At 38.1% G+C, this 14,413-nt stretch overlaps 1 protein-coding gene across 1 annotated transcript in view; it reads right to left on the minus strand.

Moving 5' to 3' along the window:
- WNT8B (Wnt family member 8B) overlaps positions 1 to 14,413 on the minus strand; it is a 91,032-nt gene that overhangs the window by 71,537 nt on the left and 5,082 nt on the right. The window lies entirely within an intron of this gene.

The following is a 14,413-nucleotide window of genomic DNA, read 5'->3' on the forward strand; positions in this document are numbered from 1 at the left end:
TGAAAAGGACATCTTCTTGGGGTGTTAGTTCTAAAAGGTCTTGTAGGTCTTCATAGAGCCATTCAACTTCAGCTTGGTCCCATCAGTTCATGGCAAATAGATGGGAAACAATGGAAACAGTGCCAGACTTTATTTTGGGGGGCTCCAAAATCACTGCAGATGGTGATTGCATCCATGAGATTAAAAGATGCTTGCTCCTTGAAAGAAAAGCTATGACCAACCTAGACAGCATATTTAAAAGCAGAGACATTACTTTGCCAACAAAGGTCTGTCTAGTCAAAGCTATGGTTTTTCCAGTAGTCATGTATGGATGTGATAGTTAGATTATAAAGAAAGGTGAGTGCTGAAGAATTGATGCTTTGGAGAAGACTGTTGAGAGTCTCTTGGACTGCAAGGAGATCAAACCAGTCAATCCTAAAGGAAATCAGTCCTACATATTCATTGGAAGCTGAAGCTCCAATACCTTGGCTACCTGATGCGAAGAACTGACTCCTTGGAAAAGACGCTGATGCTGGGAAAGATTGAAGGCAGGAGGAGAAGGGGACGACAGAAGATGAGATGGTTGGATGGCATCACCGACTGAATGGACATGAGTTTGGGTAAACTCCAGGAGCTGGTGATGGACAGGGAGGCCTGGCATGCTGCGGTTTATGGGGTCACAAAGAGTTGGACACGACTGAGCGACTGAACTGAACTGAAGTTTATGAAACTTTCTGTTTTCATCTGTATAGATAATGTCCTTAAGTGGGTGCCTTCCCTTGTAGCTCACATGTTAAAAAATCTGTCTGGAATGTGGGAGACCCAGATTCAATCCCTGAGTTGGGAAGATCCACTGGAGAAGGGAATGGCAATCCACTCCAGGACTCTTCTCTAGAGAATTCCACGGACAGAGGAAACTGGTCGGCTACAGTCCATGGGGTCGCAAAAAGTTGGACACTACTGAACAACTACACTTTCACTTAAAGTGGGTATGTATAAAAAGTTATGAAAATTTTTTCATATAGGTTTGTTAGTTAGTAGCTAGTATATGTTTCTCACAAAATCCTGGAACAAAATCAAACTGTCAGTTTCAGGATGGGGTGGGAACTCAGGTTGGAAGAGAAAGAGGAAGACATTCTATAGAGAGTATAAAAGCCACTAGCTTCCAAGTCCTAAATTGCTTCGACCTCATTTCTCCATTGCTATACCAAAAAACTATGCCAACATTTTTTCATTCTGCCGATGGGTACAGTGATAATGAAATAATGTTGGCAAGATCTTTTGAAATGAGAATGTAGAGTTTATTAAGGAAGTAGGAAACAAGACTAGGGAAAGTCCTTTTGATTGGCCAGATTTTATAAGGTTACATAATATTTTTTTTTTTGCACCAAAGGAATTGGGCAACTGACTTTGAAAATGATTTTTTAAATTAATTAATTAAATTTAAAAATAAATGTTTATAAAGGATTTTTTAAAAAGTCTTCCTGTTACTTGGATAATAGCCCCAAATCAGTCTGATTTAGTAATTAGTTAAAATGTTTCAAAAGTCAAGCATTTGAAAGAAAGGAAGCCAAATGATTTAACCCCTTCTCTTTTGTATTAATCTTTCATTCAGCACCATTGACTGAATTTACAGTGTATGTCAGTAATCTTCCAGGCTGAGTGGGAGACAGAAAGATGTCTAAGACAGAAACACCTCCCACAAATGAATTTATTGTTTAGTAGAAGAGGTAAGGCAACGGCACCCCACTCCAGTACTCTTGCCTGGAGAATCCCATGGATGGAGGAGCCTGGTAGGCTGCAGTCCATGGCGTCGCTAAGAGTCAGACACGACTGAGAGACTTCACTTTCACTTTTCACTTTCACACATTGGAGAAGGAAGTGGCAACCCACTCCAGTGTTCTTGTCTTGAGAATCCCAGGGACGGAGGAGCCTGGTGGGCTGCCATCTATGGGATCGCACAGAGTCGGACATGACTGAAGTGACTTAGCAGCAGCAGAAGAGGTAAAGCACACATATACAGATATCTACAACAATATAAGATGGTATAATGCTGCCTGTAAGGAAAATGCAAAGTACTTCCCTTGGGTGATTGGGATGTTTTGTGTGAAGTTGGCCTTGGAGCTGGTCATGAAAAGGACAAGATCTTCCAGAGTGAAAACATGGTTAAACTATTTCCTCTGGGAAGGCTCTCCTGACCATCTCTCCCCACTCCCCTTCCTTTCCCTGCCCCAAATGGAGGAACATTTATGTGCTGCTTCTGCCTTACTGCATACTGTAATTTATACAGACTTTCATCATAACAATTATATTCTAAATCCTATTTGCAAGTCTTGTCCCTCCAGGGAAGTATAAAGTCTTTTAGGACAGGAGCTATGTCTTTTCATATTTTTTTCCTAATATTTAGTTGGGCCTCTGGCATAGTGTACTTACTCAATAAATATTGAGGGAGAAAGGAAGTACATTACAGTATATATTCAGGTATCAATGTGTACTAGAATTTAGCTGAAATCAAAGATTAATGAAGGAGAGCAGTGGGAATTAAAGCTACAAGAGTATGTTGGAAAGTAGGTCTGAAACTATCAAGTGTTGGTGAGTAAATGAAACAGTAGAAACTCTTCTGTGCTGCTAGTGAGACTGTAAATTGATACAACCATTTGGGGAGAAAATTTATTAATATCTAATAAAGTCAACAGACTGGTTCCAAATAGGGAAAATAGTACGTCAAGGCTGTATATTGTCACCCTGCTTATTTAACTTATATGCAGAGTACATCATGAGAAATGCTGGGCTCAATGAAGCACAAGCTGGAATCAAGATTGCCGGGGAAATACTAATAACCTCAGATACGCAGATGGCACCACCCTTATGGCAGAAAGTGAAGAGGAACTAAAGAGCCCCCTGATGAAAGTGAAAAAGGAAAGTGAAAAAGTTGGCTTAAAACTCAACATTTGAAAAACTAAGATCATGGCATCTGGTCCCATCACTTCATGGGAAATAGATGGGGAAACAATAGAAACAGTGTCAGACTTTATTTTGGGGGGCTCCAAAATCACTGCAGATAGTGACTGTAGTCATGAAATTAAAAGACGCCTTCTCCTTGGAAGAAAAGCTATGACCAACCTAGACAGCATATTAAAAAGCAAAGGCATTACTCTGCCAACAAAGGTCTGTCTAGTCAAAACTATGGTTTTTCCAGTAGTCCTGTATGGATGTGAGAGTTGGATGGTGAAGAAAGCTGAGTGCCGAAGAATTGATGTTTGGAGAAGAGTCTTGAGAGTCCCTTGGACTTCAAGGAGATCAAACCAGTCAATTCTAAGGGAAATCAGTCCTAAATATTCATTGGAAGCTGAAGCTCCAATACCTTGGCTACCTGATACGAAGAACTGACTCCTTGGAAAAGACGCTGATGCTGGGAAAGATTGAAGGCAGGAGGAGAAGGGGACGACAGAGGATGAGATGGTTTGATGGCATCACTGACTTGATGGACATGAGTTTGAGTAAGCTCTGGAAGTTGGTGATGGACAGGGAAGCCTGGCATGCTGTAGTCCAGGGATCACAAAGAGTTGGACACAACTGAGCAAATGAACTGAACCGAATAAAGTCAAAGATGCTGGTGACCCAAATCTTGTGACCCAAAACTTCCAATTCTAGAGTAAGTTGTGCTCATGTTTACAAGGAGACAGATGTAGAATATGCATAGCAAAAAGTTGGTAACAAGCTCAATGTCCATCAGCATGAGAATGGATGAATAATTATAGATTTATCAATGATGAGTAGCTATAATATTACATCTATGTTGCATGTATTATATTAATATTAGTCACTTGTTGTTGTTTAGTCACTCAGTTGTGTCTGACTCTTTGCAACCCCATGGATTGTAGCCCACCAGGTTCCTCTGTCCATAGGATTTCCCAGGCAAGAATACTGGAGTGGGTTGCCATTTCTTTCTCCAGGGGGTCTTCCTGAACCATGGATAGAACCTGTGTCTCCTGAATTGGCGGGTAGATTCTTTACCACTGAGCTGTCAGGAAATATTAGTCTTACATAATACATAATGACTACAAATATATCAACATGGGTGAATAGCATACTGGTGCTTCACCTGGTGACACTCACAACAGCCTGAGAAGACAGCCTCCTGGAGTTGCAGTTCAGAATGTTTTATGGAACATTGGCACTATACCACCCACTCTTCAGGTGTCTAGCTTGCATAGATAATAACTTCTGCAGGTTTTGACTTCTCAGCCTCCATCATCATGTGAAACAATTCCTTATAGTAAACCTATCCATTTGTTCATCAGTCAATAGATGGGGAGATGGGGAGGTAAAAGTCCCTTTGGTTCTTTCTCTGAAGAACCCATACTAATATACCTACTAAATAAAATGGGGTTTTTATTCTCTTGTTAACTTGCTCACATTTCAAAAACTCTACCACTCAGTTTCCTTATTTGAAATTAGGGCTAGGAACTTATGTCTCATCAGTCTGTTGTGAGTTTCAACAGACAAAGCACCAGCATAGTACTGGGCTTGTAAGCACTCAAAGTTGGTTCCTTTGATTGTGGCCCTGGATGGAAGAATATTGCTTGGCTAATTGATCATGAAGTCAGCCTGCAAAACTGTGGGTGGGAGCTTGAGGGGTGGCTGAGTGGGATTGGTAGGGTCAAACCAGCTTACTTCAGTATACTCCAGAGTAAATCTAAGTGAAGTGAGAGTCGCTCTGTTGTGTCCAACTCTTTGTGACCCCATGGACTATACAGTCCATGGAATTCTCCAGGCCAGAATACTGGAGTGAATATCCTTTCCCTTCTCCAGGGGATCTTCCTATCCCAGGAACTGAACCCAGGTCTGCATTGCAGGTGGATTCTTTACCAGCTGAGCCACAGGGGGAGCCCAGGAATACTGGAGTGGGTAGGCTATTCGTCCTCCAGCGGATCTTCCTGACCCAGGAATCGAACTGGGGTCTCCTGCATTGCAGGTGGATTCTTTACCAACTGAGCTATCAAGGAAGCCCCTAGTAAATCTAAAGTCCAAGATAAGTTCAGTATTTTCTCCCTGTCTCCCTGTCCCCAAAAAAAATGTTGGTTGTGTCTCTCTTATCATCAAAGACGTTATACTCATCACATGATTTTTATTGTTTATTTTACTAATCTTAGAAGAAATGGGTACTAGCTTCCAGGTAGAGAATGAGGCCCAGTGATTCACCATCATTCCCACATACAAATGGAAAAACTGAGATTCAGGAATTGTGTTTTACCCAGAAGAATATGGCTGGTTAGCCCCTAAGTTCAAATATCTCTCCCATCCAAGTACTAACCAGACCCGACCCTGCTTAGCTTCCGAGATCAGACGAGATCGGGCGCATTCAGGGTGGTATGGCCGTAGACCAAATATCTCTCCAGGCATGTAGGCAGCTAGTGAAGTTGGGTTCTCTGAAGAGTTAAAAGCCAAGTATAGTGAGGGTGCAAAATAAACAGAAGAATTTGGTCTCCCTTTAAGCTAAGGATAAACAGAGGCTAAACTTGTGGACAATATGTGGAAACCCATCCAACAAGGAATATACATATTTATGATTCCAATTCCTTCAAGTCTTTGCTCAAATTTTACTTTCTTGATAAGACCTACATTGATCATTTTATTATTAATAAATACTGCAACCTTCCCCCCTGCCAATTACTACTGATTCCTGTGCACTTTCTTTAAATCAAAGTTTAGTTGATCTACAGTATTGTGTTAGTTTGAGGTATACAGCAAAGTGGTTCATATTTATATGTGTTCTCCAAATTCTTTTCCATTATAGATTATTACAAGATATTGAATATAGTCCCCTGCATTATATAGTAGGTCCTTGTTGTTTATCTGTTTTCTGTATAGTGGTGTGTATCTATTAATCCCATTCTCCTAATTTATCCCTCTCTTCCTTTCACCTTTGGTTACCACAAGTTTGTTTTCTATGTCTGAGTCTAATTTGTTTTAAAAATAAGTTCATTTGTATCATTTGTTTAGATTCCACATATAAGTTATATCATATATTTGAATTACTTTGTTTTTAGTATGATAATCTCTGGGTCTATTCATATTGCTGCAAATGGCAGGTTTTAATTCTTTTCTATGGCTGAGTAATATTACATGGTATATGCATATCACATTTTCTTTATCCTATTAATCTGTCAATGAACACTTACATTGCTTCCATGTTTCAGCTATTGTAAACAGTGTTGCTATGAACATTGGGGTGCAGGTATTTGTTTGAATCAGTTTTTGTCTTTTCCAGATATATGCCCACAAGTAGAATTTCTGGATCATATAGTAATCTATTTTCAGTTTTTTTAAGGACCCTCCATACTGTTCTCCATAGTGACTATACCAGTTTACATTCCTACCAGCAGTGTAGGAGGGTTCCATTTTCTCCATACTCTCCCCTCCTGTTGCACTTTCTACCTTACCTATATAATACCTAATATATACTCTATGTATTTAGGTTTTATTTTTATTATCTCTCCTTACACACACACACACACACACATATACATACAAGCACACAAATGTAAATTCTATAAGTACAAGGATATTCTATTTTGTTCACTGATGCGTCCCGAGTGCTTAAGCAGTATGAGGCACTCCATGAATCTATGTGGGATAAATAGGGTCTGAGAGACTACAGAAAAGTTTCCAGATAAGGAAGACATTTTGAATACATGCATTTGCTCCCTCCCTAAACCCTAGTAAAATAATAGTAAAGGAGGCATAACCTCACAAGGACATAAAGAATGGGAGACGAGACCACAATAAGAGTTCAGAAGCTGGAAAACAGATGAAAAAATGATCACTGTCCTAGTAGAACCTGGAAAGCTAAAGCTTAAGCCAGCAGTGGGGGAGAACCAAGAAGAATTGTGATTTACACTGAAGAAGCCACTAAGGTTCAAAATTTGGTGGTACCTCAACTCAACACATAACACTGGAGGTTTATTCATTGGACAGGGTAAAACCAAGGGTCTCTTAATGGGGAAACATCAGATTCAGTTAAAGGAAGAGTTATTATATCAATCTGGGTCCATTCAGGAGACAGAAACCACACAATATTATACAAAATATTCCCATGCTCGGTAGAATATTTACATATTGAAGGTCAGCCTCTTTGCTCTTTCAGCTTCTAAATGCTGGCAGCCAAGCTGAACTATTCAGGCAGGAAATTGAAGGGGTCTTCTTTGCAGAGGCTGATAGTCTAAAAGGAAAAACCTACAATATTAAGGATGACTCAAAGAAAGAATCCAGTCAGAAACACATAGATCTGCTTATGTGCAATGGAAATCAAATGTGTCTAACACATGCTCAGAGCCTCTGATTGGCTCTTTGGTGCTCTACTCTTGTATGTAGACAGAGAACTAAGGATCATCAGTTATGTGTGGAAATATATCTGCCCAAACTAAAAACAGGAAAAATAAAAAACTTGGAGGACAAGAGACTATGCAAAGAGAAAGAAAATATTCCCTCACATTATCATTAATATTTTTAAAGGAATAAATGAAAATATTGCATCCATAGAACAAGACAAGAGGCAATAAAAAGGAAAACTCCAAAAGAACTTTTAGAAATTAAAGTATCATAAGATCTTTAAAAAATGCAATAGAAGTTTGTAGGGTGAAGTTGAAGAAACCTAGAAAATCAAGCAAAAGAAAAAGACATGGAAAATAAAAGAGAATATTCTTTTTTTTTTCCTAATAAAGGATCAATTCTGGAGACTCTAGAGTGAGAGAATAAAGAGTGGATGAGGCGGAAATAATAAAAAAATTTATCAGAATTGAATGACAAGGATTTCTAGATTGAAGAGTCCACCAAAGTCCTTGATGTTGAATGAAAGTGGATCCAGACCAAGGCACAGCATCATGAAATTTTGGAAAACTAAGGACAAAGAAACTATCTTAAGAACATTCTTCTTCATGAGATTAATAGAGAATCGGTTTCTTCAGAAAAAGAAGAAACCAAGAAAAAGAGTCACACAGGATGCAGGAGCAGGGAATCCAACTAGAAAAGAAGAAAAGGGAATCTCTACAACGACGCCAACGAGAATTCCCAGAACAAGAACTCTGCAACAGCTTAAAGAGTAACCAGTCTAGGTTAGAGCAGATGACACGGCTCCAGGGGAGATTTCTTCAAGAAGATGAAACTGAGAGAATACCTAAGATGACCAAATTTATTGAGAAGAGATGTAGACAATTAATGGGGAGTTTGAGTTGAACTGATGATTAAGTACATAGAAAACTAAATGAAAAAAATGTCATCATGAGGGCCAGAGAAAACAAAAAGTTGTGCAAGAAAGAAATCATGGAGAAAAAAAAAAAAGAAATCATGGGTATATCACATGGCTTATACGTGAGCAATGTTTACATGGTCATAGCAATATAAATACTGAATATTGTTTTAACCAAATATCAGAACACAGCCATTTGGAGAGGACAGGGAAGGTGAAGCCTGCCAGCCCATGTGAATGTGGTGGTGGTGGTGGTGATAATGATAATGAAGGTGGGAGTCTCATCTTTCATGGAGGGAAGTCAATAAATAATGTATATGAAATCTATATACCAACAGATAGCCACACAAGTGTGTCATTTAGAGATACAGAAGTAAATGCCAAAAGAGTCAGCTAAAAAGAGTTGAAAATGGGGACTTTCCTGGCAGTCCACTGGTTAAGACTTTGCCTTCCAATGCAGGGGATGAGGGTTCGATCCCTGGTTGGGGAGCTACGATCCCACCTGCTTTGCAGTCAAAAAAACAAAACATAAAAAAAACAGAAGCAATATTGATAAATTCAATAAAGAAGAGTTGAAAATAGTTACTTCTGTGGAGCAGAAAATGGTGAGGAGATGTGGATGGCATACTGCTGTTTTCAAAACAAGACTTATAGAACTATTTGACTCTTTTATGTATATGTATAACTTAGGTCTAAAATAAAAACAAAATTCAAAGAAACTACAAAAGAATTTTCAAGTGAACAGAGCCCATTGCAACATTCCCCACCCCTCCAATATTGCTATTATCAAACCCTGTCTTATCTCATAAATCACCAGCCTCTCCCCAGTATCTCCACCACCTCAACAAACCAAAGTTCTGACAGAGGAAAGGGAAACACTGGTTGAGTCTGGGATCTGCCCTTCTGGGATCTTGTTAGGAGCCCTGGGTCACCTTTAGTCCGTTATCAGTAGATAACTTCTCCGGGGACAATTTAAAGCCTTTCCACTGAAGTTACAAATCTCAGAGACTCAGATGGTCTCTCCTAATGTATTTCCTCTTCCTTACATTTCACTGAATATCTTGATTCCAAAACCCTTGATTGTAAATGGACCTTCTACTCCTTCTTCCTTTAGATTCTCCTTCTTTAGAGACAAGGATGGCCTCAGGCAGGGTACATCTCCTTTTAGCAGATATGGACACTTGCCAAGTTGTTAACACTTGGGTAACAGACTATTTCTGTTACCCTTTCATCTTACTGTGTTGCCCTCACCAGGGATAAAAGGCAGAAGCCCTATTAGCTTTGCTTATTTGTGCAGAGAACATTATCCTTAAGCTACCAAATTCTAGAATATTTTTTCTTTCCCTTTCACTGGCTATTTACTGGCTCTGGTTCTGAGGCTGGCCCATGATATAAATAAGAGAACTTTTTGGAGGACACAGTTAAGTGACCCTGGTAGGTCAGGTGTGCTTATCTGTTCATTGCATGGTACTCAGGGGAGAAGAATCTCTCATTTTAGATTAGTTCAAAACATTTCACACTGTCCCTGGGTCTGACCTAGACAACCCTCTTATCTGTGACAGAGAAGGCATACTTATCCTATTTTCAATTAAGCAAAGTTGGGAGAGATATTTAATATCATAGAAGAATGAATTGGGGAATTCAAAAAACTCAATAGGTTGCAAAGTTAAGATTAACAAAAAAATGAAATTTACCATGCTTATATTCAAAATATTAATTTTATAAACAGCGTGTGGAAGATTTTGCTTAACACTTCAGGTGGAAAAAAAAGGCTATGAGTCTAACTAATTGCAAGTTTAGCAAGTTGACAGCAAAAAGTGGCTGGGGATGGGGCAGTGACTTCCAAAAAAGTAACTTTTCTTTCTGCCTCCCTGAGAACATAGGCAAGATTGTTTATGCTATATTAATCAGTTTGCTAGTAAATGTTTAGTGAGGATCTGCTAAAATTGATTGTGATGATGGTTACACAATCCTGTGAATATACTAAACACCATTGAACTATACACTTTAAATAGGTGAATTTTATGGTATGTGAATTATATCTCAATAGAGCTGTTATTAAAAAAAATAGAGGACTCTGAAGAGGGTTTGTTTATATGGGCTTTATATAAAAAACCCACATAACCTATCATTAAGGCTTCCCTGGTGGCTCAAGGGTAAAGAATCTGCCTGCCAATTCAGGAGACACAGGTTAGATCCCTGGGTTGAGAAGATCCTCTGGAGAAGAGCACAGTAACCCACTCCAGTATTTTTGCCTGGAGAATCCCATGGATTCTCTACTAGAGGAGCCTAATGGGCTACAGTCCATTGGGTTGCAAAGAGCTAGACACAACTGAGTGACTAAACAACAACCTATCAATAACCTCTAAGTAGTAACCTATTCAGTTCAGTTCAGTTGCTCAGTTATGTCTGACTCTTTGTGACAGGAGAGTGAAAAAGTTGGCTTAAAACTCAACTTTCAGAAAACTAAGATCATGGCATCCAGTCCCATCATTTCATGGCAAATAGATGGGGAAACAGTGGAAACAGTGACAGACTTTATTTTGTGGGGCTCCAAAATCACTGCAGATGGTGACTGCACCCATGAAATTAAAAGACACTTGCTCCTTGGAAGAAAAGTTATGACCAACCTAGATAGCACATTAAAAAGCAGAGACATTACTTTGCCAACAAAGGTCCATCTAGTCAAAAGTAACCTATTACATGTTAACATAAACAGATAACATAACAAATTTTTATGGAAAAATAACAACCAACTTAAAGGTTAGTTGCAGTGCAGAATATGAAACCACATCAATGAACTTTTTGTTTTTATTAGAATCCATTGATCTCTCTTGCATTTCAAATGCAGCTTTTATCTATGCATGATTTTGTAATGCTCTTTGTTCATTTTGAAAACACTGGCTCACAAAGTTATGCAAATCTTCCAAAATGTTGACACATTTTATTCTACAATGTTAAAAAATCACCATCATTAATAATACCACTGATTTCATCAGAGGAGTCTGTAATTTGGGGGAAGTTGTCCAACACAATGCCACACACAAGTTTTCCTAACTTCTAACTTTTCCTTTAAAGCTCAAATTTTATCATGAGAACATATACTGGCAGTTGTTTTCTAGATTTCACTAATGAAAACAATCTGATGTTTTCATTGATGAAAACAATCACTAATGTTCAAAATAACATCTGTCTGAATGTCTATAGTTTGCCTGTCAGTCATTCCTTTAAGTAAAAATGATCTTATATGAAAAAAGTAATTAGAAAAAAGAAAAAAGTGCTTAATTTAACTTACAACTCAAATGTTTACAGTATTGCTTTTTCATTTTGTGATAGCAGAAGTGCTCTATGTATACATCCTGTTTTTGACACAGAACTTTTAAAAGATATTTCTCAGCTGTCAAGATTTAATATAATTAATAAGTTTTATTTCCTAATCAAGAACACTTTTAAGTGAACACTTTTAAACTCCCTCCAAGTGGGTGACAGTGAGAAATACAATGAAGTTCATTGTGGTCTCAAAGATCCCTGAAAGCTTCTTGGGGGATCTCCAGGTGTTTATGGATCACATGTTGAAAGCTCCTGCATTTAATGCCTCTCTCGAAGTCATGCATTTAGTTTCACTTGAAACTAGGACCTATTAACTCCTCATCTAATAGTTTCTCCATTATACTGCAGAATGCCAAAATGAGTGATACAGATAATAAAATATAATGTGCACCCATATTAAAGCCAAATAATCAAATACATGCACCTGAATGTTCATAGCAGCACTATTTACAACAGCCAAGATATGGAAGCAACCCAAATGCCCCTCAACAGACAGGTGGATGAAGAAGATGGGGCATACAGTTACACACACACATACATACATACATATATATATATACACACAATGGAATTTTGTGTGTGTGTGTGCTCAGTCATGTCCAGCTCTTTGTGACCCTGTGAGGCTCCTCTGTCCATGGGATTTTCCAGTCAAGAATACTGGAATGAGTTGCCATTCCTTTCTCCAGGGGGTCTTCCCAACCCAGGGACTGAACCCAGGTCTCCTGTGTCTCCTTCATTGGCAGACAGATTCTTTACCACTGAGCCATCTGGGAAATTCCACAATGGAACTTTACTCAGACATTAAGGAAAAATGAAATTTTGCCATTTGCAGCACCCTAGATGGGCCTAGAGAATATTATGCTTAGTAAAATAAGGCAGACAGAGAAAGACAAATACTGTATGATATCACTTATGTGCAATCTAAATAACACAAATAAATTAAAAATAACACAATTGAACATATATGCAAAACAGAAACAAGACTCACAGAAAACAAACTAGTGGTTTCCAAAGGGGATAGGGAAAGGGAAAGTGGAAAATTAGGGGTATGGAGTTAAGAGATATCAACTACTGTATATAAAACAGAGAAACAGGGATATATTGTATAGCACAGGGAATTACAGCCATTATCTTATGATAACTTTTAATGGAGTATAATCTGTTAAAACAAAAACAAAAACATACTGAATCACTATGCTATATTAGTTCAGTTCAGTTCAGTCTACCTGAAACTAATGTAATATTGTAAATCAACTGTACTTCAATAAAACACAATAATAATAAAATTTCTACCACAGGCCTACTTTGAAATGCAGTTAGTTGTTATTAGCCAGACATGACCATTTTAAGCTCCTCTATTCCAGGTCATAAAGGTAATTTAAATAGATGTGCTTAAAACCATAAAGAGATGGGATACTGTTTAGACAATCAAAAGAGGCAAGGTGGACATCCATTCCACAGACTGAAAACAACAAAATTTAACTTCTATCACCTTGAGAAAGGGCTTTCATGTACTTAAAATCATAGAGTCTTAAAATTAGGTGGAACCTGGGACTTCCCTGCAGGTCTAGTAGTTAAGACTTCACCTTTTAATTCAGGGAATGAGGGTTCAATCTCTGGTTGGGGAGCTAAGATCCCACATGCCTCACAGCCAAAAAACCAAAGCATAAAAACAGAAACAATACTGTAATAAATTCAGTAAAGGCTTTTTTAAAAAGTTAAATATTTTTTAAGAATTAGGTGGAATCAAAGAGGTAAGCTCATCCATTATCACACCCCATACAAGAGGTTGGACAAGTCCGGTGAGGTGTGGCTTACTTCTCCCAAGACCTGTAACAGCTGTCCTTGGATCTCATTTTCTTATAGGGCCCCTATATGTATGCAATTGAATTTTATTATCTCTTGTTAATCTGTCTCATGTCAACTTAATTCTTAGAACAACAGACAAACCTAGAAAGGGAAGAGGAAAAAGTTTTTCCTTCTTCACCATTACCCTTTCCTTCACCACTGACCAAGCCCTTCTTATGTTCCAGGCACCATGCCACTTAATTCCCAGAATAACTCTATGAAATAGACACCATCAAAAAAAAAAAAAATTAAAAAAAAAAAAAAGAAAGAAATAGACACCATCAACAGCCACGTCTCCTTTTCTAAGGCATTATGGTTTGAGGATGTTTGGCAATTGTATACAACTGTGTTACTACTGCCTCAGTCAGCATATAGAACATTTCCCTCCCCCTAAAATTTCCCTCATGCCCATTTGCAGTCATATATGTAATTTTTAAAAATTATTTTGTACATACTATTTTTAAAAATGGATGCTTCTCTTAACTAGATTTATTAAACATCTTCTGATGGCAATAATTTTATGAGATAATCTTAATTTCTGCATAGTAGTCCATTAAATGAATGTTTCATAATTTATTTAACCAATGCCCTTTTGTCAGGTATCTGTTTTTTGCCATGTCCTGCTCCCTCTTCCTGGAATTAATATTTTACTTCTCATATGCTGTTTTAGTTTGCTTGCTTGTTTTTCCTCTTATCTCATACTTGTTAGCCTAGGTTTTGCTAACTCTGTGTCCTCTTTCGTCCTGTTAAGTGTCAGTATTTCCCAAGATTCTGTTGCTGAATCTGCTTACTGTGCAGTCCCTTCCCAGGTGATCAGTTTTCTTCCTAGTTTCAGTATAAATCCCTTGGAGCTCATTTTTATTTCTCTTTTTGGCACTAAGATCCCTATTCCCTACAGTTGACTAGGTATTTTTTCCACATAGGTATTCTTGTAATTTCAACTCCACATGTTAAAAATTGAACTATTCTCTTTCCAAAATCTACTTCTCTTTTTTAAACTACCTA

Source organism: Cervus canadensis, chromosome 8, assembly GCF_019320065.1.
Source record: "Cervus canadensis isolate Bull #8, Minnesota chromosome 8, ASM1932006v1, whole genome shotgun sequence".
Taxonomy (NCBI): domain Eukaryota; kingdom Metazoa; phylum Chordata; class Mammalia; order Artiodactyla; family Cervidae; genus Cervus; species Cervus canadensis.